At 46.1% G+C, this 25,964-nt stretch overlaps 1 long non-coding RNA gene and 1 other non-coding gene across 2 annotated transcripts in view; one reads left to right on the plus strand and one right to left on the minus strand.

Annotated features, from left to right (window-relative positions):
• Positions 1-6,687: 6,687 nt before the first annotated feature.
• LOC134735650 (uncharacterized) overlaps positions 6,688-25,964 on the minus strand; it is a 59,612-nt gene continuing 40,335 nt past the window's right edge. The window contains exons 2-3 of the long non-coding RNA XR_010118975.1: positions 18,511-18,654; positions 6,688-7,974 (exon numbers count right to left, since the gene is read on the minus strand). This is a non-coding gene — a long non-coding RNA (uncharacterized lncRNA). The remainder of the gene's footprint in view (positions 7,975-18,510; positions 18,655-25,964) is intronic.
• Positions 9,787-9,889, plus strand: LOC129472832 (U6 spliceosomal RNA). The gene has a single exon (XR_008654101.1). It is a non-coding gene; the product is annotated as a U6 spliceosomal RNA (small nuclear RNA).

The raw sequence follows: 25,964 nt of genomic DNA on the forward strand, positions 1-25,964 counted from the left end.
CCCAGCTACAGGACATTGACGAATCCCGCCCAGCTACAGGGTATTGACGAATCCCGCCCAGCTACAGAGTATTGACGAATCCCTCCCACCTACAGGATATTGATAAATCCCGCCCACCTGCAGGATATTGATAAATCCCGCCGAGCTACAGGATACTGACGAATCCCAGCCAGCTACAGGATATTGACGAATCCCGCCCAGCTACAGGATGTTGATGAATCCCGCCCAGCTACAGGATGTTGATGAATCCCGCCCAGCTACAGGATATTGATGAATCCCTCCCAGCTACAGGATATTGATGAATCCCGCCCAGCTATAGGTTATTGATGAATCCCACCCCGTTACAGGATATTGATTAATCCCACCCAGCTACAGGGTATTGATTAATCCCGCCCAGCTACAGGATATTGGTGAATCCCAGCCAGCTATAGATTATTGATGAATCCCACCCAGCTACAGGATATTGATGAATCCCATCCAGCTACAGGATATCGATTAATCCAGCCCAGCTACAGGATATTGATTAATCCCACCCAACTACAGGATATTGATGAATCCCACCCAGCTACAGGATAAGATGACTCCCACCTAGCTATAGGATATTGATAAATCTTGCCCAACTTGTGACAAGTTCCATGTCTCCCACTGGCCAGGATCTTCTATGCTGCAAGTTTTACCAAGTGAGACTGGGCTGCCTCACGTTGCTTTCTCTAAGAAGTACCATTGCAGGAGTTTGTAAAACAATTTGCTGGCTTCTTTTCAGACAGAGAAAATGCCAGGGCTGGTGAGAGAGGCCTGTGAAGGTGGTAAGGACTTTTGTTAAACACCATGAGGAACTGAGGTGCAGTTATCATTTAGGGCAGAAGAGCAGAGAAGATTCTTTGTTACCAAAACAATTGCAATTGTCATCTCCAGGTAATTCTAGAGGTGTAATTAGTCTTCAGAAGCTCTGCTCATTTATTATAAGACTTCTCTCTTGTAAAAACAAATAGTGTTCAAAGAGTTTGGTAAAAAGTTGAGAACATAAAGTTGTTGGTCATATTTTTCAGGAAGTCTAATACATCATATTTAACATTTTAAATTGCTTTTTAAAATTACTTCCAGATCTATTTTTGACCATATTCCAATCAAGATTAAGGGCTTTGGGGCTTGCAGACAGTTTCCCTCATGGATTACAAAGTCCCAAATGAGAAGGCTCTACAAAGTGATGTAATAATGTAACCTCAACACTCCAAAAACAAGGAGACGGAGGCCTGGAGAGATGAAGTAACTAGCCCAAGGTCACTGAGCTGCTCAACATTAGGGCCAGCAAAAGATCTGAGTTTTCTTTTTTTTTTTTTTTGAGACAGAGTCTCGCTCTGTCGCCCAGGCTGGAGTGCAGTGGCGCAATCTCGGCTCACTGCAAGCTCCGCCTCCCGGGTTCACGCCATTCTCCTGCCTCAGCCTCTCCCAGTAGCTGGGACCACAGGCGCCCGCCACCATGCCCGGCTAATTTTTTGTATTTTTAGTAGAGATGGGGTTTCACCGTGGTCTCAATCTCCTGACCTCGTGATCCGCCCGCCTTGGCCTCCCAAAGTGCTGGGATTACAAGCGTGAGCCACCGCGCCCGGCCAAGATCTGAGTTTTCTTCTTCTTCCAAAACAGTATATTTGTTCCATCACACAAAAGAGTCTCAGTTTCTCAACCCAAACAGCCCCACTGCCCCTTGATTCTCCTGGTGGTATTCACAAGTAATATAATGTTCCTATGCAAATCAATCGCTTGGCATAATGTCCTAATTGTCTTAGAAAGAAGAAATAAAACAAGGCCATTTACTCAACCAGGAAGGCCCTGCATCACAGACTGCTCCCTTCCCTATGAATATCTGGGCGTGGGTAGGACAGGTCTCGCCCTCTGAGGCTCCCAAACCCACTACACCTGCCCTAAACTCACCTCTCCAGGGGATACGCAGAGCTCAGAGGATTGTGTGTGTTTCCAATATTTCTCTGCTTAAAAGTTTCTTTCAGGCCAGGCACAGTGGCTCACGCCTGTAATCCCAGCACTTTGGGAGGCGGAGGCGGGCGGATCACTTGAGGTCAGGAGTTTGAGACCACCTTGGCCCATATGGCGAAACCCTGTCTCTACTAAAAATACAAAAATTAGCTGGGTGTGGTGGCTCATGCCTGTAGTCCCAACTACTTGGGAGGCTGAGGCAGGAGAATCGCTTGAACCTGGGAGGCGGAGGTTTTAGTGAGCCAAGGTTGTGCCACTGTACTCCAGCCTGGGCAACAAAAGCAAGACTCCGTCTCAAAAAAAAAAAAAAGTTTATTTCAATAAGCCCTATGCATTTTTACCATGGGGTGCTGGCAAGGAATGCCTCCTCTGTGCAACACTGCCCTGAACACTCCCCAAAGGGCAGTGGCACTTCTTGGAAGAGTGCAGGGCACCATACCTGCAGCTGTATTTTTCTCCTAAAACTGGATGGGTCTCTAAATGCATAATTACTAGGACCAAGTTTACTGTCCCAATGAATTGACTTCTGCATTCTGAGCTCAGGATTAACATCCACCCATTTTAGTGTGACCACATTTTATCTCCAACTTTCATTCTCTCCTATGTAAGTACCGCAGCTCCTGGTTGTAAGAACCACAGCTCCTGGTTCTTTATATACTATACAAATATTTTACTGGCTGGGCGTGGTGGCTCACACCTGTAATCCCAACACTTTGGGAGGCCGAGGCAGGCAGATCACCTGAAGTCAGGAGTTCGAGACCAGCCTGGCCAACATGGTGAAACCGTGTTTCTACTAAAAATACAGAAATCAGCCGGGTGTGGTCGCGGGCACCTGTAATCCCAGCTACTCTGGAGGCTGAGGCAGGAGAATAGCTTGAACCCAGGAGACGGCGGTTGCAGTGAGCTGAGATAGTGCCACTGCACTCCAGCCTGGGCGCCAGAGCAAGACTCCGTCTCAAAAAAAAAATATATATATATATATATAAATATATATATATAGCAAAACAATAATCTTTGTGGTGGTTTATGCAAATCTCTTGTTACATTTGCCACCACTCATTTCCTCCATAAACTATGCTTGGAGATAATACAATGAGCTCGTGGTCTCATAAATGTGCCAACTCTGTAACATAATTCAAATGATTGGGCAGACCAAAATATACTATTCTCACACTCTTCCTCCTGAATCATTTTAAAAGAATATACTCATCTTACACTCAGGCCCCTCTTGAAGGCCTGTGTGGCCTCTGTTTACCATGCCAACCCAGTTTTGTTTTTGTTTTTGTTTTTGTTTTGAGACAGAGTCTCTATCTTGTTGTCCAGGCTGGAGAACAGTGGCGCAACCTCAGCCCACTAAAACCTCCGCCTTCCAGGTTCAAGCGATTCTCCTGCCTCAGCTTCCTGAGTGGCTAGGATTACAGGTGCCTGCCACCACGCCTGGCTAATTTTTGTATTTTTAGTAGAGATGGTTTCACTATGTTGGCCAGGCTGGTCTTGAACTCCTGACCTCAGGCGATCCACCCGCCTCGGCCTCCCAAAGTGCTGGGATTACAGGCGTGAGCCACCGTGCCCAGCACCAGTTTTTATCATTTGTTTTCCATAGCTTCATCTCTGGTTGGCATCACGGCACAGAGAAGCAGGCCACTCTCTGGGACCAGGTTGAATCTCTCCAAGGAACAAATGCTGCTACTGCAAGGGTGTTTCTTAAGACAACCGTAAGTTTTTATTCTGGGGACTTGTTCAGGCATTTAAAATAATTATTAAAATTTTTTAAACTTTAATTTTTTTTTGCTTTATACAACTTCCAACCTTTATAGGACAATTAATTGCTGCACACATTCTGCTTCTTTCAGGTGCTGGGAACTCCTTGGCAACACATGTTTCCCATCCCTTCACCACCAAGACATTTTCACATGCAGATGTTCCAATGACAACACTCCCATTAGTATCTACTTGTGGGGAACCAAACCTCTTACTTGAGTCAGACTTAGAAATAAGCAACTATACGGCCGGGCGCAGTGGCTCACGCTTGTAATCCCAGCACTTTGGGAGGCCGAGGTGGGTGGATCACGAGGTCAGATCGAGACCACGGTGAAACCCCGTCTCTACTAAAAAATACAAAAAAAATTAGCCGGGCGTTGTGGCGGGCGCCTGTAGTCCCAGCTACTCGGAGAGGCTGAGGCAGGAGAATGGCGTGAACCCAGGAGGCGGAGCTTGCAGTGAGCCGAGATTGCGCCACTGCACTCCAGCCTGGGCCACAGAGCGAGACTCCGTCTCAAAAAAAAAAAAAAAAAAAAAAAAAAAAAGAAATAAGCAACTATACAAGCAGAGAACTGACAAGAGGGAAATTTTTGTCCACTAAGGATTCATCTTGAGCAAAGTTACTTGTCTTACACAAACAGGATTGAGGCTAGGTGCAGTGGCCCACACCTGTAATCCCAGCACTTTGGGAGGCTGAGGCTGGTAGATTGCATGAGCCCAGGAGTTCAAGGCCAGCCTGGGAAACATAGTGAGACCCCTATCACTACAAAAAATACAAAAATTAGCCAGGCACCTTGGCGCACACCCATAGGAGTCCCAGCTACTGGGAGGCTGAGGTGGGAGGATCACCTGAGCCTGGGAGGTTGAGGTTGCAGTGATCCATGATTGCACCACTGCACTCCAGCTTGGGTGACAGAGTACGACTCTGTCTCAAAAAAAAAAAAGTTGGTTTTATGAAGCTTTGTGAATCTCCCGATAAGCCTTAGTACAATTAAACACAATGAAGACAATTGCTTTCTACTTACACGGAGCCTGGGGATTGTTTCCCATTCACTACGCCATTTCTTCTTCCCAGGTGCACAGGAAGACTCCATTTCCCAGCAGCCCTTGCTAGGGTGAGATCATGTGACTGAGTTCTTGCTAATATGGATGTGAGTGGAAGTGATGGTTGCTATCAGTTCAGCGTGTTAGAGCAGGTGTGAGCTCTTCACACTCTTGCTCTCTCATCAGGGGCTGTTAGCAAAGAACTTCCAGATGGCAGATCTGTGAGAGGGAAGCATACTGGATTCCTGAGTTGCTGCAGGAGGAGAACCACCTGACCTCTGGACTCAAGGGAGCCACTTTTTGTGTTTGCCCCCTGAGCTTTGGGGATTACTTGTGCCCTTGGCCCACCCTGATTAATAGCACACACTTCTGCGATACTACATTCTCAGAGGGGTTAAGGGACCTTAGATATCTGAGCCCTGCACTGTGTCCCTAGAGACCTCATTCTGGGCTGCGTCAATCTATTAATCAATAATCAAGGAGTATAATCATTCTTGGAAGCATCTCATTAACGTGGGAGATTAGGATGCATTTCTCATGAAGTTAAGAGCTCTCCTTTGAAACTCAATCAGTAAGTGGTACCCAGTTCCCCTCTTTGGCCAGCTCACAGTGTCCATTTCAGACCCAAAAAGGAATTCAAGGTATCAGAGGCATTCGAACTAGAGCAACTCCATCTTGAACAGGAGCTGGGTAAAATAAGGCTGAGACCTACTGGGCTGCATTCCCAGGAGGTTAAGGCATCCTTGTTACAGGATGAGATAGGAGGTTGGCACAAGATACCGGTCACAAAGACTTTCCTGATAAAACAGCATGTGGTAAAGAAGCCCGCTGAATCCCACCAAAACCAAGATGGTGACGAAAGTGATTTCCGGTCATCTTCATGGCTCATTATATACTAATTTTTGTGCATTAGCATGATAAGAGACCCTCCCGCCAGCGCCATGACAGTTTACAAATGCCATGGCAATGTTAGGAAGTTACCCTATATGGTCTAAAAAGGGGAGGAACCCTCAGTCCCAGGAAATGCCCACCTCCTTCCTGGAAAACTCATGAATAACCCACCCCTTGTTTAGCACATAATCAAGAAGTAACAGTAAGCACAAGTAGCCGAGCAGTCCACAAGTAGCCATTTTTTATTCCTTTACTTTCCTAATAAACTTGCTTTCACTTTACTGTATGGACTCACTCCGAATTCTTTTTCATGTGATATCCAAGAACCTTCTCTTGGGGTCTGGATTGGGACCATTTTCCGGTAACAAAGGGACGAGAATCAGAACGCTACCTCACTCGGTGTCGTGAACACGAGAAGAGCTTGCTATCTATTATGACTGTTTTTTTTATCATGGTGTGAATAATTGGCCACTATTCATCAAAAAGCTTCCTAAAAGCAAGAGGCTCTCAGCTGAGAATGCCCACCCCTTCTCCAAATGCACTAATCAGAGACCTCGCTCCTCAGCCTGTGGGGCCGCCATGAGGCCCCTCCCAAAATACCCATCGCTGTTCTCCCTGAGGAGCCCCAGGGCTGCTGTAGATTTGTTCTCTACGAAACTCTGAAATGAGTAAGAAGAATACTTATTAAAATAATTCCAAAGGCACTTTAAACCTTTGATTAAGAAGACAAGTGATTTTCTATATTCCCATAACTATTTCAATATTATTATATGTAATATGTTATTTCAATATAGCTGATCAGAGGCCTTGCACTGACGTTAAATGATAACACAGAGACACATGGGCGTGATGGCAGGCACCTGTAATCTCAGCTACTTGGGAGGCTGAGGCAGGAGAATCACCTGAATCCAGGAAGCAGAGGGTGCAGTGAGCCGAGACAGTGCCACTGCACTCCAGCCTGGGTGACAAGAGTGGGATTCCATCTAAAAGAAAAAAAAAAGAAAGTTCCCAGGAACAGGACCATGCAGGGCAGGTGCCAGGGTGTTCGTGGAAGGGGCTGTCGGGGGAGAACCTTCCTGCACCCTGTGGCACCGGGGTGCCCAGCAGTCTTTGCTATCTGCCCAGCATCCGAGGTCTGTGGCCTTCAACTCATTTTGGAGAGGCTTCCCAGCAGCAGCTGTGCGTGACCGTACTTGGGTGGAATCTCCACCTCTGAATTCTGTCTCCTTTTCAGAAAGTGACAGTTTTGTACAGTTTTGCCTTTTTGTAAAGTGTAGGCAATTATAACGGTGATACCAACATACACAGTTTGAGCGGCCCCTCTCTCCCTCTCTCCCAAGCTCCACGATGAATATTTCTAGGCCCTTTGTGGGCCTCCTCTCCACACTCCATGGAGGAGGGCAAGCTGGGGTTCATCGTGCCAGGCTCAGCTCAGTTCCCCTCCTTGGGGTCTGCCCTGGCTCTGCTCTCTTCAGGTGCCTAACCACAGCTCAGTTATTCAGCCTCACAGAATGGGTCTTCTTTCCCCTCTCTGTCTTCCTGGGTAGACCATGGGCTCCTGGGACATAAGGAGTGAATCTTGTGTACGTTGGTGTCTCTGGGACCCAGAACAGAGATGTAAAGTTGAACAAATAACCTTGAACCAGTCCAGTGCTTTTATTTTTTTGTCCAAGATTCCTTGCTCCAAGAAGCTGTTGTAAGGAAGGAGCCAGGTTCCCTCTGTCCCGCTGCGCCCTGGCTAACTCATGGAATTCTCTCCATCATCACTGGTTTGTGACCTGGGTTGGTCAAATCCATCCCGTCTGCCCTAACGGCGGTCTCATACAAGGTCTTTCTAGAAGGGGACAGTGCAAAGATAAGGTTCTCATACAAGGTCTTTCTAGAAGGGGACAGTGCTGGGGAACGTTTGCTTCAGAGGTACCGTGTTAGGAGGAAAGTAAGGAAACCGAGTACGACAGAATGAAAGCAAGCTGGCCTGCCTCTGGGAATGCTGACTTCTTGAACTTCATGCCTTCCCACTTGACAGGGTTGGTCCCTGAAGGAGGCACTAGCAAGCACTCCTGGGATGAGATCTCATCTTCGAGTGGTCAGAATTCCAGCACAGCGCCAAGAAAACACAGCTCCAGCTCTCCCACTTTTTATAAACAAACTTGTAAATGGCCCTCATCTTAGGGGTGATGTTGCCAGCCCAACCCAGACTTTCCGACTCACTTCGAAACGACGTCACTGCCAACTTTCCAGCTTAAAAAGAGGGAAACTTCATAAAAGGCTCCATTTCCATTTGGCCTGTGGGGGAGGATGGAATACATGGTGAGTCGGAAGCTATGAACAAAACAAGTTTATAAAAATTCCAAATAAAGAGGCGCTTCAAGTGAAATTAGCCAGAGGAAAGTTGACAAAGCTGACGGCCCTGCATGGGCTGCGGTAATGGGGCGATGTGGGAGGAGGGCTCTGCTGAGACGGCAGGAGAAACGTGGGGAGACACACGCGGGAAAGGACAGCTCTCAGCGTCGCCAAAGAACAGATCCTCCAAGCGAATGATTTAAGGATTTAAATGAGAGAGTCAAGCTTTTTTTTTTTTTTTTTTTTGAGACAGGGTCTCACTCTGTTGCCCAGGCTGGAGCACAGTGGTGCGATCATGACTCACTGCAGCCTTGACCTCCTGGACTCAAGCAATCCTCCTGCCTTGACCTCCTGAGTAGCTGGGACTACAGTCAGGTGCCATCATGCCCAGCTAATTTTTGTATTTTTTATAGAGATGAGGTCTGGCAATGTTGCCCAGGCCGGTCTCAAACTCCTGGCTTCAAGCGATCCTCCCACCTTAGCCTCCCAAAGTGTTGGGATTACAGGCATGAGCCATTGCGCCTGACCAAGAGTCAAACATTTTAAGTGCTAGATAGGACCTCAGCACGTCATCTTCTCCACTCCTCTGCCTCCCAGAAACTTAGAACAATGGCAAGAAAGTAGATGCAAAGGAATCATTTCTATTTTTATTTCTATTTTATCTTGTATATTATTAGAATTGTGGTCTTTTTTCTAAAGCTCTGTTAAAAGAAAAAAAGACTTCTGACTTAATTACATAATGTTTAGAGAATATGGTATGTATGATATCAATTCCATGAAATTTACTGAGATTTCTTTACAGCCTAAAAATAGAGTCAATTTTTAGAAATGTTCTACGTATGCTGGAAAAGAATGCGTAGTCTCCACTAGCCAAGCTCCAAATCCAGGCCCCATGAAGAAGGTGTGGACCGGGGAGACTTGAGCGGGGAGGGGGGGATGGGGGAAGCCTCACTGGCTGACGTTGGTGTAGACTCTGGAGGGTGGGGGTGCCGGGAATGAAGGCGCGGCTGATGCAGAAGTACAAAGTAGGCCTGTGTGAGTGGCACCTCCCAGCATATGTGAATTTTATTACCTTTCTTATATTAAGAGTTGAGGACTTCCAACTTCTTGTAATAAGTGTGTGAAACTTCTCTTCCAAGTTCCATCCCAAAGGAGGCACAGAGTCAGGAAGATGGCAACATCAACATGAGGTTTAGCTGTGATCAAGTGAATTGGAGAACACACCTCAGATTTGTGGCCAAATAAGTTCCCTCTCAGGTTAGAAGATTCCCCCAGTCCCAGGCAGTGTCGGACATCTAAAGCCCAATTAGGATGTAAGTCCAGGATCTCCTGATTCAAAGTAAGAGGTAGAGGCCAGGCGTGGTGGCTCACACCTATAATCCCAGCACTGTGGGAGGCCGAGGCAGGTGGATCACTTGAGGTCAGGAGTTGGAGACCAGCCTGGCCAACATGGCGAAACCCCATCTCTGCTAAAAATACAAAAATTAGCCTGCCATGGTGGCTCATGCCTGTAATCGCAGCTACTTGGGAGGCTGAGGCAGGAGAATTGCTTGAATCCGGGAGGTGGAGGTTGCAGTGAGCCGAGATGGCACCACTGCACTCCAGTCTGGGCAACAGAGTCAGACTCCTTCTCAAACCATGCCCCCCCCTACCCATATACTTATTGCATATTGTGCGTCCTTTCCAAGCACATAAAACACGTATAGAACATTTATAAAAACTGACCAATTATTAGGCCATAAAGAATCTCAGTGCTTGCTTTTGCAGCTTGTATTCTAAAATTGGAATGAAACAGAGATGATTAGCCTGGCTCCTGTGCAAGGATGACCAGCGGGTTCATGAAACATTTCACAGTCCCAGAAGATCATTTCATTATCCACTGACTAATGTGAGTGAAAAACAAAATGGATGGCATCCAATACTGAAATTGTGATTTTCACTACAAAAAATATCTCAGTAAATTGCATGGAATTGATATAACATACACTTTATACTCTGCACACAGTGTAATCAATGTAGAAGTTATTTTTCATGCAGATTTTAAAAACTTCCACAACCTAAAAATATACAAGAAGAAACCTAAAAATTATTGAATATCTCAAATTGAGTAACAAAAACATCTCAAAGCTTTTTGCAGCTAAGGTGCTACTTTTAGGTAAGTTTATTGTTTTAAATGCATATATTACAAGGAAAGAATTGTTGAAAGTCTAATAAAAGAGATAATTCTCTTGCAAAAGTTATGAAGAGAAAAAGAGAAGGCATTAATAACAACATTAAGAATCAGGCTGGATGCCGGAAGCAGTGGCTTACGCCTGTAATCCCAGCACTTTGAGAGGCCGAGGCAGGTGGATCATGATGTCAGGAGTTCAAGACTAGCCTGGCCAACGTGGTGAAACCCCGTCTCTACTAAAAATACAAAAATTAGCCAGGGGCGGTGGCAGGTGCCTGTAATGCCAGCTACTCAGGAGGCTGAGGCAGGAGAATCACTTGAACCCAGGAGGCGGAGTTTTCAGCGAGCCGAGATCACGCCACTGCACTCCAGCCTGGGCGACAGAGTGAGCCTATGTCTCAAAACAAAAAAACGAAAAACAAACAAAACAAACCAAAAAACATATAATAAATCTAAGAAAAGATTTTTAAAGATTTCTACATAGAAAACTACAAAACATTGAGATTAATTAAAGAAGGTCTAAATCAATGCTTATAGTTTGAATACTCAATTTTATAAAGATGCCAGTTCTTCCCAAATTGATCTACAGATTCAACTTAATCCCAATACAAAACTCAATAAGACTGAGTGTCTGGGTAAGTTGAAAATCAGATTTTTCAAGATCACGCCATTGCACTCCAGCCTGGGCAGCAAGAGTGAAACTCCATCTCAAAAAAAAAAGAAAAACAGATTTTATAACGTACATGGAAATGCAAAGATCTAAGAATATCCAAGATCATCATGGAGAGAAGAGGTCAGAGTTGGAGGACTCACTCTATCAGATATTGAGACGTCTGAATTGTTTCCACTCTTTTGCTATTACACACAGTGATGTACGAAACTGCTTTTGTATATGTCTTTTGAGCATTTTTACGATGTGTCTTTGGGATAGAGTCTTAGGAGCATGCTTCAGCATCTTGTCATACGGTTAAAAGTCATTGCATTTTTATTTTGTAAATGGTGGGTTCATATCTCTGGTGCATTCTTCTATGGAGTTATTCCCCATTTTATTTTTAGGTGCTCTTTGTATATTAGGTATTAAATTGAAGCCTATGAAATTGCCATTTTGTTAGGTGAAAAATGGTCAAATATCAGCAATTTCAAAAGGCTTAACCTAAAATATAGATACTTTTGTAAATGTTTTTCTCACTTTGTTTTTTTACTTAGCATATTTTTTTTGAGACGGAGCCTCACTCTATTGCCCAGGCTAGAGTGCAGTGGCAAAATCTCGGCTCACTGCAACCTCCGCCTCCCGGGTTCAAGCGATCTTACTGCCTCAGCTTGCCGAGTAGCTGGGACTACAGGCGCACACTGCCACACACGGCTAATTTTTGTATTTTTAGTAGACATGGGGTTTCACCATGTTGGCCAGGCTGGTCTTGAACTCCTGACCTCAGGTGATCACCCGCCTCGGCCTTTTGGAGTGCTGAGATTACACATAAGAGCCACCACGCCCGGCCAAATTTTATATTTTTATGTAAACGTATTTATCAATCTTTTTCCTTATTGTTTCTGGAAATTGAGTCATACGAAAGTTTCTTTATTTGTAGGTTATACAGTAATTTCTCCATGTTTTCCTTATTTTACATCTAAATATGTGATCCATTTGGACTTTATTCTGTTGTATGGTATAAGAATGGGCTCAATGCGTCCAGGTGCGGTGGCTCACATCTGTAATTCCAGCACTTTGGGAGGCCGAGTCTGGCGGATCACGAGGTCAAGAGATCGAGACCATCCTGGCCAACATGGTGAAACCCCATCTCTACTAAGAATACAAAAATTAGCTGGGTATGGTGGCATGTGCCTGTAATCCCAGTTACTCCGGAGGCTAAGGCAGGAGAATAGCTTGAACCTGGGAGGCGGAAGTTGCAGTGAGCCGAGATCGCACCACTGCACTCCGGCCTGGCAACAGAGCGAGACTCCGTCTCAGAAAAAAAAAAAAAAAAGAATGGACTCAATTTTGTATTTCTTTGTAGCCTTCTGGGTATCTTAATACCATGTATTAAAATTTTCCCACTGATTTGAGATGTCAACTTAATTGTCTATTGAATTTCTATGTTCAGTTGAGTCTATTTCTGGATTTCCTATTCTGTTTGATTTGTGTGTCCATATATGCACATATCAATACCATACTGGGGTTTTTTGTTTGTTACTGTTTTGAGACAGCGTCTCCTTCTGTTGCCCAGGCTGGAGTGCAGTGGCATGATCAGGGCTCACTGCAGCCTCCATCTCCCAGGCTAAAGCAATCCTCCCACCTCAGCTTCCCAAGTAGCTGGGACTACAGACATGCACCACCACTCCTTGCTAATTTTTTTTAATTTTAGTAGAGACAAGGTCTCACTATGTTGCCTAGAAGGATCTTGAACTTCTGAGCTTGAGTAATCCTCCTACCTCGGCCTCCCAAAGTGCTGAGATTAGAGGCATGAGCCACGTGCCCAGCCCATATAGATTCAACTACAGAGGCGCTGTAGTGGGCTAGCCAACCCCACAACCCAAATATTTCATTTGTTTTTTTGGGATGGAATTTTCCTGAAAATTCTTTGCTCCTTTCTTCTTCTAAAGGACTTTTATGATCAACTTGTCCAGTTGCAGAAAAAACAATTTGATATTCTTGTTGGGACTATGCTATCATTAACAGGGAGCATTGCACTTTCTATTTTTTTTTTTTTTTTTTTTGAGACGGAGTCTCGCTCTGTCGCCCAGGCTGGAGTGCAGTGGTGCGATCTCGGCTCACTGCAAGCTCCGCCTCCTGGGTTCACGCCATTCTCCTGCCTCAGCCTCCCCAGTGGCTGGGACTACAGGCGCCCGCCACCACGCCTGGCTAATTTTTTGTATTTTCAGTAGAGACGGGGTTTCACCGTGTTAGCCAGGATGGTCTCGATCTCCTGACCTCGTGATCCGCCCGCCTCGACCTCCCAAAGTGCTGGGATTACAAGCGTGAGCCACCGCGCCCGGCCGCATTGCACTTTGTATTTCTTCTCTAGTTAGTTTTGACAAGTTTAAATTTTTTCTAGGATTTTACCCATTTAACCTACATTTTCATGTTTAATGGTTTAAAGTTTTTATCATCTTCTCTTACTATAAATATTTTACATTTTTGCTGACTTTGTACTTTGTCCTTTTTTCATTCTTAGTCTTATTTATGTTTTTATAAATAATCTTTTATCTTTGAGCAATCTTTCCAGAGGGTTGTCCATTTTCTTTGAATTTTCAAAGGAGTAAACTTTTGTCCTCTCTTGTATGTCTGTTTTCTATTTTGTGTTGGGTATTTAACTCACTCGTTTTTATTTTTAAATTTTTACTGATACAAGTATTAAATGTTATAATTTTCCTGTAAGTTTTAGCTTTCCATCACACACACATTTTGATGTGTTGTGTTTTCATCCTTCTTTTTTTTTTTTTAATTTTTTTTTTTTTTGAGACGGAGTCTCACTCTGTTGCCCAGGCTGGAGTACAATGGCGTGATTTCGGCTCACTGCAACCTCCACCTCCCAGGTTCAAGCGATTCTCCTGCCTCAGCCTTTTCATTTGTCATTAATCTCTAGTTTTATTATATTACGGCCATTTCACACATGAGGCTGAGAAAGACTCAGAGAGGTTAAGCGAGTTGCCCAGGAACACATATTTAGTAATGAGTGGGGCTGGACTGGAAACCTCAAAGTTCATCTTCCTTCCACTGCCCCACCCTGCCCTGCATGGTTCATAGGTAGATACGCTATTTAATCATTCCAGGCAAAATTCCAGCGGGTGTTATTACGAGACAGTGAAGCATAATTGATGAGCTCGTTATGAAATATTAAAATTTAATTTTTGTGGGTAGGAAATTAAAGTGTTGTTAGAAGTAGCAATTAAGTGGATTTTTTCTTAAAGTGACTCTCTGTCTAGGCAGAGCCTAGAAAGGCTGCTGAAGGCAGAGTAGATGGGGGTGTAAGCCCAGGAAGCAGAAGTCAGGGTGGGAGATGCAGTCATAAAAACCAGTACAAAGATTGTTACTGAGTTGGCTATAGGCGGATCCGTTTGCCAGGACCCTCAGAGGAGCCTTAGGAAAATAGTCTCAGAACTGTTCTCCTGGGGAAAGACGGCAAAAGAGTGTATCTACTAGCTCCTGTCCACCACTAGTCAAAGGTAGACGCTGGGCTATATCTCCCCACAACTCTAGGCTGGGCAGGAGTTGCCACTGATTGATCTGTGCCCCTGCATGGCTTGAGACAGGTGTGGCTCTCCCTGGGCAAAGCTGGTGGAAGTCGGCTCAGAATAGTTAGAGAGTAGACAGAGGCCAGGTGCAATGGCTCACACCTGTAATCCCAGCACTTTGGGAGGCTGAGGCGGGAGGATCACTTGAGGTCAGGAGTTCAAGACCAGTCTGGCCAACATGGTGAAACCCCGTCTCTACTAAAAACACAAAAATTAGCTGGGTGTGGTGGCGCATGCCTGTAATCCCAGCTACCTGGGAGGCTGAGGCAAGAGAATTGCTTGAACCTGGGAGTCAGAGGTTGCAGTGAGCCAAGATTGTGCCACTGCACTCCAGCCTGGGCAACAGAGCAAGACTCCATCTCCAAAAAAGAAAAAAAATCTACACATATCTCTATGGTATTTGTGACTCATGCGTACTGTTCATGCAGCCAGTGAAATACATAGCGTCCGGCAAGTAGATTAATTCACACTCCACTGACACACATTTTCCATTCCCTACTCGGAGACTTGATGCAGTTCACTTAATTCTCCCCAAGAAATGAATGGCTGGGGTCACTGCATCCATAGTAAAACGGTGAATGTCATATTTTTCCCCCGACACAAATATCCTACACTGCTGTGGCACTGTGATGGAATTCTAAGTTACTACATAAATGCACGGTGCTATTATCATCAGTAAATGGCCCAGCTGAGGACAAAAGACAGGGCAGAGCTGGGGAGTAAACTGCTCGTGTGCGTCTCCCAGGGACGCCTTGCAGGGGTGCCCAGTCTCCATGTAGGGATGCCCAGAAGCACCTGCTGCCACTGGAGTACGTGGACAATCATTCTCCGGCTTGGTCTAAATCTAAATAGTATACATTCTACCATGCTTCAAAAGGCAACATTTTTGTTGTTGCTGTTCTAACCCTTTCTGGGAAAAACCCACATGCTGCAAAATACAGGCTTAAATTCATGAAGATATTTGGACTTCAGAATAAATTTTAAAAGCAGGTGAAAGTTTTCCTCTCCCTTACTAATCTCCCTGTGAAAAATTACCAAAGACCTCATTGGGGACCTAATTGAAGGAAAAAAGTCGTTGTCATCATTAAAGTTGTTGCTGTGACTGTAATAATAATCACTTCTTCAGAACCCGGTTCTATGTGGAAACTAAATGAGTAAACAAGTTGCCCATGAGGGAAAGGAAAGCCTTTCAGCTGTACATGACATGCAGTTGATGAACTTGGTTCAATCTGGGAGGAGAAAGGCCAGTAGAAGATACCGCCCCTGACTCCAGTCCTACCACCAGTTACCCGTTAGCCTCACCTGGAGATGGTTGAAACAGCATAAACAACCTCCACACACCCGGCCACTGCAGCCAGCTGTTCTAGAACTGAAAGGACACTAGTTCCTCTTTATGTCTCCGGGTGACACTCATTGACTCATACGTGTCATAGTTAATATGAATAAGACTTTCCTGGATTAACTTAGATATCACTAAATTGCCTAGTGAGGAGAAGCAATTTTCATTTACAGAAAACTATTACTGACCATAAAACTCTTTACCCGTGACGCTCACTAATTACTGATGACCCAAGGCTGGTGACCACATCCTTCCCGGGCTGCCCCCACACAGCAGGGGCCCAGCCTCTTCCTCCTCCACTGCACGGAATGAGAAAGCTGCCTGCTGCTCATCTTGCCATGTCTTTCTGAGACCAACAAAACCTATCTGGTTTTGTTCTGCATTCATGAATGATGCTTGCTGTTCAGAAAAATGCATGCGTTGGTTGACAAAGTCTAACGAATAAAAAATTTCAGTGTGACTTCATGGAAATGTTGGTTGGTTCTCATCAGTCCTTTTCCCCAGATCTATTAGTGCAAACACAAAGCGTTTTCTTCTCCCGCACTCTGGGAGACGTAATGAAATAACTGTGTCATCGCTCCAGTGAAAGCATCCCCATTTCTGTCCTCATAGGAACTTTGGAGAAACTCAGTTGTCTACTTTCTCAAAATCTGTACTTGAATTGCTTTGCATCCCTAACTGAAATCTTCCAGGCCACAAGATCAGGGCTATGATATACCATGGTGACCAACTTCACCTGCCCCTCAATCCTGCCAAGCTTTGGCGAGATTCCCAGGGTGGCGTCCCACCACCACCATGTAGGTCCCTGATCACCCCTCTCAGCAAGGACTGTTTCAAACTGTCCCCGCTTCTCAGACACCAAGCCACTCCCCGTCCCACTCAATCACAGCAGAAGACTTGGATTCCTATCTTATACAGAAAATGGCTGTTACTGGTGACTGCCAGACCCGCAAACCTCCTGGTATTTTCCATTCTTTCCTGCTTCCCGCCTTCGTCCTGTCCAAGGCCAAGGTCTCCGTCTGTGCTCTACAGTGCCCACCTTCTCTGAGATCTCCCTCTAGTACAATCTCTTGCTGTTGGGACCTCAGTGTCTCTCTCGACCACTCCCTCTGCCACTCTGCCCAATCTGCTCCTCCAGCTTCCTCCCAGCTCGGCAGAGCTGTCTGTGGCAGCCACTGCTGCTGGTTCCCTGTCATCCAGTTCCCTTTTTTCTTTTGGAATTGAAGCCCCCTGGGTTTGTCTGGCCATGCACTGGTGACTACAAGGCCAGCCTCTCTCACTGGCCAGTGTGGCCATGCTACTGAACTCCCAGGACGCATCTGAAAAGACACTGCTTGTCCTTGACCCCTTTCCCTTTCTGAGGACTGCAGCATGAACATGAGCAAGTGGGCTGCCTTTGACCATGCAGACGAAGACGGCACCCTCGGCGCAGCAGAGCCACGTGGAAGAGGTGGGCTGCAGGCTGACCTCACACGACACAGCCACTCACCCCACAGCCCCACCTAATGTCTGCTTGGGCTTTTACGTGAAAGAAAAATAAACCTTCTATCCTAAGTCACCGTCATCTGATCTATGTGAAAGCAGCCCAACCAATATGTTAATAAGATATTTTCTGATGGGAATGTAAATTAGTATAGCCATTATGGAAAATAGTGTGGAGATTCCTCAAAAAAATAAAAATGGAACTACCGCATGCTCTGTATTAGTCCATTCTCACACTGGGTAATTTATAAAGAAATTACCCACCCACCTGAGACTGGGTAATTTACAAAGAAAAGAAGTTTAATTGACTCACAGTTCCACATGGCTGGGGACTCCGCAGGAAACTTACGATCATGGTGGAAGGCACCTCTTTACAAGGCGGCAGGAGGGAGAATGAGAGACGAGCAAAGGGGAAAAGCCCCTTGTGAAACCATCATATCTCGTGAGAACTCACTCACTATCAGAAGAATGGCATGGAGGTAGCCACCCCCATGATTTAATTACTCCCACTGGGTCCCTCCCATGACAGGTGGGGATTATGGGAACTACAATTCAAAATGAGATTTGGGTGGGGACACAGCTAAACCATATCATGCTCTAATCCCACTACTGGGTATGTATCTGAAGGAAAGGAAATCAAATCAGTCTGCTGAAGAGACATCCGCATTCCCATGTCCATTGCAGTACTATTCACAATAACCAAGATATGGAGCCCACCTCAATGCCCATCAGTAGATGAATGGGTAAAGAAAATGTGGCATTTGGCCGGGCGCGGTGGCTCACGCTTGTAATCCAAGCACTCTGGGAGGCCAAGGCGGGTGGATCACGAGGTCAGGAGATCGAGACCATGGTGAAACCCCGTCTCTACTGAAAATACAAAAAATTAGCCGGGCGTGGTGGCGGGCGCCTGTAGTCCCAGCTACTTGGAGAGGCTGAGGCAGGAGAATGGCGTGAACCCGGGAGGCGGAGCTTGCAGTGAGCCGAGATTGCACCACTGCACTCCAGCCTGGGCGACAGAACGAGACTCCGTCTCAAACAAAAAAAAAAAAAAAAGAAAATTTGGCATTTATACGTGGAATACTATTCAGCCCTAAAAAAGAAGAGAATCCTGTCATTTACAACATGGATGAACCTGGAGGACATTATGTTAAGTCAAGTAAGCCAGGCACAGATAGACAAAGAATGCTTGATCTCACTCATATGTGGAATCTAAAATAGTTGGACTCATAGAAGCAGAGAGTAGAATGGTAGTTACCAGGAGCTGCCAGGAAGGTTGGGGAAAAGTTGGTCCCAAGGATACAAAATTTCATTCCAGGTACAGTGGTGCTTGCCTGTAGTTCCAGCTACTAGAGAGGTTAAGGTGGAATGATGACTTGAAGCCTAGGAGTTCCAGACCAGCCTGTGAAACATAGTGAGATGCTGTCTTAAAATAAAGAAATAAATGAAATGGAAAAGACAAGACAATTTTTAAAGAAGAATACAAAATTTCAGTTAAAAAAATAAGTTCAGGAGATCTACTGTACAACAAGATGACTGTAGTTAACATATTTTTTTTTTTTTGAGACAAAATCTCACTCTGTCTCTGTCTACCAAGTAGCTAGGACTACAGGCATGTGCCACCACCACTAGCTAACGTTTTTTTTTTTTTTTTTTGAGACAGAGTCTCACTCTGTCACCCAGGCTGCAGTGCAGTGGTGTGATCTCGCCTCACTGCAACCCCCACCTCCTGGGTTCAAGCAATTCTCTGCCTCAGCCTCCCAAGTAGCTGGGATTACAGGCGCCTGCCACCACGCCCGGCTAATTTTTGTCTTTTTTTTTTTTCTTTAGTAGAGATGGGGTTTCACCATCTTGGCCAGGCTGGTCTTGAACTCCTGACCTCGTGATCCACGCGCCAGATCTCCCAAAGTGCCGAGATTACAGGCGTGAGCCACCGTGCTTGGCCTAATTTTTGTATTTTTAGTAGAGACGGGGTTTCATGATGTTGGTCAGGCTGGTCTCAAACTCCTGGCATCAAGTGATCTGTCCACCTCAAACTCCCAAAGTGCTGGGATTACAGGCATGAGCCACCATGCCCAGCCAATAACATATTGTATTCTTAAAAATTGCTAAGAGGCCAGGTGAGGTGGCCCATGCCTGTAATCCCAGCACTTTGAGAGGCTGAGGCAGGTGGATCATTTGAAGTCAGAAGTTCGAGACCAGCCTGGCCAACATAGCAAAACCCCATCTCTACTAAAAATACAAAAAAAGTTAGCCGGGTGTGGTGGCCCATGCCTGTAATCCCAGCTACTTGGGAGGCTGAGGCAGGAGAATTGCTTGAGCCCGGGAGGTGGAGGTTGCGGTAGGCCGAGATCGCGTCACTGCACTCCAGCCTGGGCAACAGAGCGAGTCCTTGTCTCATATAAATAAATAAATACATAAATAAAGAGATTGCACCACTGCACTCCAGCCTGGGCGACAGAACAAGACTCTGTCTCAAAAAAAAAAAAAAATTGCTAAGAGAGTAGATTTTTATTTTATTTTATTTTATTTTTTGAGATGGAGTTTCACTCCCATCGTGCAGGCTGGAGTACAGTGGTGTGATCTCGGCTCACTACAGCCTCCACCTCCCGGGTTCAAGTGATTCTCCTTCCTCAGCCTCCCGAGTAGCTGGGATTACAGGTATGTGCCACCAGGCCTGGCTAATTTTTGTATTTTTAGTAGAGACGGAGTTTCACCATGTTGGCCAGGCTGGTCTTGAAGTCCTGATCTCAGGTGGTCCTCCCACCTCGACCTCCCAAAGTGTTAGAATTACAAGTGTGAGCCACTGTGCCCAGCCAAGAGGGTAGATTTTAAGTGTTCTCACCACCAAAAAAAAAAAAAAAAAAAGATAAGGGTGTGTTGTAAAATTTTAAAAAAAGGGCCAGGATCGGTGGCTCATGCCTGTAATCCCAGCACTTTGGGAGGCTGAGGCGGGCAGATCATGAGGTCAGGAGATTGAGACCATCCTGGCTAACACGGTGAAACCCCGTCTCTACTAAAAATACAAAAAAATTAGCCGGGCATGATGTCGGGCGCCTGTAGTCCCAGCTACTTGGGAGGCGGAGGCAGGAGAATGGCGTGAACCCGGGAGGCAGAGCTTGCAGTGAGCTGAGATTGCGCCACTGCACTCCAGCCTGGGCGACAGAGCGAGACTTTGTCTCAAAAAAAGAAAAAAAAAAAAAAAAGATAAAAGTGTGTGGCGGCAGATATATTAAGTGTTAATTAGCTTGATTTGGCCATTCCACAATGTACAGTCGCCCTCCCTTAAGCACACCTTTGCTTCTTGTGATTTTAGTTACCTGCAGTCAACCTCGGTCTGCAAATAGGTGAGCACACTGCAAGAAGATATACTGAGAAAGGGAGAGAGAGAGAGTACATTCACACAACTTTGATTGCAGTATATTGCTATAACTGTTCTATTTTAACTAGTTAGCAACTGTTCTATTTTAACTAGTTAGCAACTTTGTTGCTAACCTCTTACAGTGCCTAATTAACGGATGAAACTTTGTCTTCAGTATGTATGTGTAGGACAAAGCACATTGCATATGGGGTTGAGAATTATCTGTGGATCTTGGGATGTGTTCCCCAGGGATAAGGGGGAGCTACTGTACATCTTTCAAAACACCATGTTGTAGGCCATAAATATATACAAATTCGCCGGGCACGGTGGCTCACGCCTGTAATCCCAGCACTTCGGGAGGCTGAGACGGGTGGATCACGAGGTCAAAAGTTCGAGACAAGTCTGGCCAACATGGTAAAACTCCATCTCTACTAAATATACAAAAAATTAGCCGGGCATGGTGGTGGGTGCCTGTAATCCCAGCTACTTGGGAGGCTGAGGCAGGAGAGTTGCTTAAACCTTGCAGGTAGAGGTTGCGGTGAGCTGAGATTGCACCACTGCACTCCAGCCTGGGCGACAGGGCGAGACTCATCTCAAAAAAAAAAAAAAAAAAAGAAAGAAACAGGGTCTCCCTCTGTTGCCCAGGCCGGTCTCGAACTATCTACCTGCCTTGGCCTCTCAAAGTCCTGGGATTACAAAGTAATTTTTTAAAAATAGATGATATCTGTACCTCCCCTCTACCCCCCGCTTCCACTCACCCCTCGCCTCGCTGCTGTTGGGCTCTCCCCACCACTGAGCTGAAGCTGCCCCCAGCCAGGTCCCTGTGAACACCCCAGTAGTAGCTCCCAAAAGGCGAATCAGCCTGGACCTCCCTGCAGGCTCTGGTCCTGCTGCCCAGCGTGGCCCTCTGGTCATCACGTCCCCTTGGTGCCCCTCTCACGAACTCTCCGGTCCCCGGATACTCGCTACAGCCCCCTGCACTGCCGCCTCCTTATTTTCTCACTAGGCACCTTCCCGGGGTGATTCTATCTGCTACCACGTGGTCAAGGGCAGAGACAATGGCTCTGACCAATTTAAGTTAAATTGGAACTTACTAAAAGGATATGGAGTAGCTCACCGCATAGTGAAAGGTGAAGAACCAGACTTAGAATAAGAACAGGGACCCATCTCCTCAGGCCGTTCCTTCTGAGATGACTCAGCTCTAGCCATTTTAAAGTTTTGTGTTGTCCAGGCATGCTGACTACGCCTGAAATCCCAGCTGGGAGGCTGAGGTGGGTAGATGACCTGAGGTCAGGAGTTCGAGACCAGCCTGGCCAACATGGCGAAACCCCATCTCTACTAAAAATACAAAAATTTATGCCAGGCGCGGTGGCTCACGCTTGTAATCCCAGCACTTTGGGAGGCCGAGGCGGCGGATCACGAGGTCAGGAGATCGAGACCATGGTGAAACCCCGTCTCTACTAAAAATACAAAAAATTAGCCGGGCGTGGTGGCGGGCGCCTGTAGTCCCAGCTACTCGGAGAGGCTGAGGCAGGAGAATGGCGTGAACCCGGGAGGCGGAGCTTGCAGTGAGCCGAGATCGCGCCACTGCACTCCAGCCTGGGTGACAGAGCGAGACTCCGTCTAAAAAAAAAAAAAAAAAAAAATACAAAAATTTGCCAGGTGTAGTGATGTGCCCCTGCAGTCCCACCTACTCGGGAGGCTGAGGCATGAGAATCACTTGAAGCCGGGAGGCGGAGGTTGCAGCGAGCCGAGATTGCACCATTATACTCCAGCCTGGGCGACAGAGTGAGACTCCGTCTCAGAAAGATAAAGTTATGTGTAATTCTGCTAAAGATCCCAGTTTTAGAGAGGAAGCATGTGATAGATGGAACGTGTGTCATATACCCAGTTCTTGGCAGGCAGGGAGGGACATTTTAACGGTCAGGTGTATCATGACTGTGTCCCACGGGTGAGGGAGTGGAGTTCCAGACCAATATTGGTGCACTACATCAGAAGACAGAAGGATGAACACTAGGTAAGCAGAAAGAACATCATTCTGGCCGGGCCCGGCGACTCATGCCTGTAATCTCAGCACTTTGGGAGGCTGAGGGAGGCGGATCACCTGAGGTCAGGAGTTCAAGACCAGCCTGGCCAACATGGTAAAACCCCATCTCTACTAAAAATACAAAAATTAGGCGGGTGTGGTGGTGGGCTTTTGTAATCTCAGCTACTTGGGAGGCTGAAGCAGTAGAATTGCTTGAACCCAGGAGGCAGAGGTTGCAGTGAGCCGAGATCGTGCCACTGCACTCCAGCCTGGACAACGGAGCAAGACTCCAGCTCAAAAAAAAAAAAAAACAGAACATCATTCCAATCCGGGCCCTGCCTTCCCAGCAACCATGCGTTCTGCTTCATACACAAATAATTTCAGAACTGCCCCAAGCAGAATGCAGCTACTATAGATGCAAATGGAAACAGACCACCTTATAGACCTCCTTTTTTGCTGTTTTAAAAGAGATAGGGTCTCGCTTTGTTACCCAGGCTGGAGTGCAATGGTGCGATCATACTCATTGCAGCCTTGAACTCCTGAGCGTAAGCGATCCTCCTGCCTCAGCCCCCAAGCAGCTGGGACTACAGGAGCCACTGTGCCCTGCCTTAAAAACTTTCTAAGCCTCCAATGCATCCAGTCCCCAGCTCCAGGTCTGGAGGAAAGCCTGTCCTTCCTCTAGTTCTATTACAATCCCATCTCAATATGAGGCAAACCATGGATTAAAAGGTAAACGTGGCCAGGCACGGTGGCTCATGCCTGTAATCCCAGCACTTTGGAGGACTGACGGGGGAAGATGGCTTGAGCCCATGAATTTGAAAGCAGCCTGGGCAACATGGCAAAACCCTGTCTCCAGAAAAAGCAAGAAAAAGAAAAAAATTAGCCAGGCAAGGTTATGTCCACCTGTGGTCCCAGATACTCAGGAGGCTGAGGTGGGAGAATCGCTTGAGCCCAGGAGGTGGAGGTTGCAGTGAGCTGTACACTCCAGCCTAGCTGACAGAGTGAGACCTTTTCTCAAAAAAAAAAAAAAAAAAAAAAAAAAGAGTGGGGGCATTGAGCTGGGTAAGGTAGCTCACGCCTGTAATCCCAGCACTTTGGGAGACGGAGAAGGGAGGATCACTTGATCCGAGGAGTTTGAGACCAGCCTGGACACCATAGCAAGACCCTCTCTCTACAAAAACAATAAAAATAAAAATTACCCAGGCACGGTGGCACATGTCTGTGGTCCCCAGCTACTTGGGAGGCTGAGGCAGGAGAATCGCTTGAGCCCAGGCTGGAGTGTAGTGGTGTGATCCCGGCTCACAGCAACCTCCGCCTCCTGGGTTCAAGCGATTCTCATGCATCGGCCTCAGCCTCCCAAGTAGTTAGGATTAGTAAAAAATTAGCCGGGCGTGGTGGCGGCTGCCTGTAGTCCCAGCTACTTGGGAGGCTGAATCAGGAGAATTGCTTGAACCCGGGAGGCAGGGCTTGCAGTGAGCCAAGATCGCGCCACTGCACTCCAGCCTGGGTGACAGACAGAGACTCCGTCTCAAAAAAAAAAAAAAAAAAAAAAAAAAAAAAAAAAAAAAAAGACAGGGTCTCACTCTCCCAGGCTGAAGTGCAACTGCACGATCTTGGTACACTGCAACCTCTGCCTCCCAGGCTCAAGTAATCCGTCCACCTCAGCTTCCCAAGTAGCTGAGACTACAGGCGTGCACCATGCCCAGCTAATTTTTGTATTTTCTGTAGAGAGGGGCTTTCACCATGTTGCCCAGGCTGGTCTCAAACTCCTGGACTCAAGTAATCTGCCCAGCTCGGCCTCCCAAAGCGCTGAGATTACAGGCATGAGCCACCGTGCCCAGCCTTGATCAGCAGCATTTTGTGGCACAGGATACAAGGACTGGATAACCAAACATTACTTATCAGAAGAGAGAAAATGGACAATTCATTGTGAACAAGAAGAAGACTCAGTGTAGTTATTTTACAGTCACAGATTTAAAATATGTAGGCTTCATGTGTAGGGGCCTTTGGAGAAGCCTGGCGTTTTGTCCTATTGACTTTAGTTAAGGAGGGTAATGAGCTTGGGAACCGACAAGAACGACTGCCTGGGCAACTCTTCCAGGTCCCCGGCGTTTGTTTTCATGTGGTCTATTTCCTGGTGGCAATAACATTAGTTTACCTTGAAAATGAGAGAAGACACTTTTATGGCACGATGTCGCCATGGTGCACTGGAGCCTCGCTCACGAAGCTCTGTTCTGCGCACCCCCTTCCTGTGAGGCGCTGGGAAGGCGGGGAAAGGCACTGACTCCAAACAGAAGCAATATTCAATTAGTGAAAAGTGAAAAACCAGATTTATTCCCATCTGGCTTGTTCTCCAGAACACTTCTTTAATCAGAATGCGGAGGGGAATAGCCTGAGAAGAGAAGCGTTTCTGCTGCATTGAGTATTTGTCTGGGCTTTGAGGTTAGAAATTTGGAAACATGAACTCCCATGAAGCTATTCCTACAGTTCATGCACCTGCAGTTCCCAATTTCTAATGTTTAAGCTCGGGATTTGTTAATATCTCCCCTTCTTGAAATAATCAAGTATTTATGATCACATGTTGAATATTTTCAGTCTTCACAATGAAATTGTTTATATCATAGAAAACAAACACAAAATTTGCTCAAAGGAGAACGGGAAACACAATTTCAAATACCAGCTGTTTTGAAAATGATTGTACTCCCAACATCACAAAGCTGTCAGCCTATGTCCCCTTCCCAAGAGAAACCCAAATTCAGGGACAGTGTCCTCAGCTGTCATTGCCTGGGGCAAGTGACAACTGTCACCCTTGGTTCCTGATTTTACAAAAAGGTTGTCCTGGGAAGGAAGAGTTGTAAGATGGTAGTTTTCACATGACTAGTGACACCTATTTTTTTTTTTTTTTTGAGACCAAGTCTCCCTCTGTCACCCAGGCCAGAGTGCAGTGGCGTGATCTTGGCTCACTGAGGCCTCAGCCTCACGGGCTCAGGCAATCCTTCTACCTCAGACTCCCAACTAGCTGGGACCACAGGTGTGCGCAACCATACCCAGCTAATATTTGTATTTTTCGAAGAGATGGGGTTTCACCATGTTGCCTAGGCTGGTCACGAAGATAACTAGTTTTTTAGAGATTGTAATAAAAACCAATAAATCTGTTAAGTTTCCTACTTAAATCTTTTTCTTTTTAAATTTCCACAGGTAGGACACAAGCTCCTTAAGGAATCTGAGGAACTCTGGCTTCTAAGATTGTTTATTTCTGAGACAGCAGATAAAGTTTCTGGAAAAGAATATCAAAGAGTATCCAACAGATGTCAATGTTAGGCAG

This window comes from Symphalangus syndactylus, chromosome 22 (genome assembly GCF_028878055.3).
Source record: "Symphalangus syndactylus isolate Jambi chromosome 22, NHGRI_mSymSyn1-v2.1_pri, whole genome shotgun sequence".
NCBI classification, from domain to species: Eukaryota; Metazoa; Chordata; class Mammalia; order Primates; family Hylobatidae; genus Symphalangus; species Symphalangus syndactylus.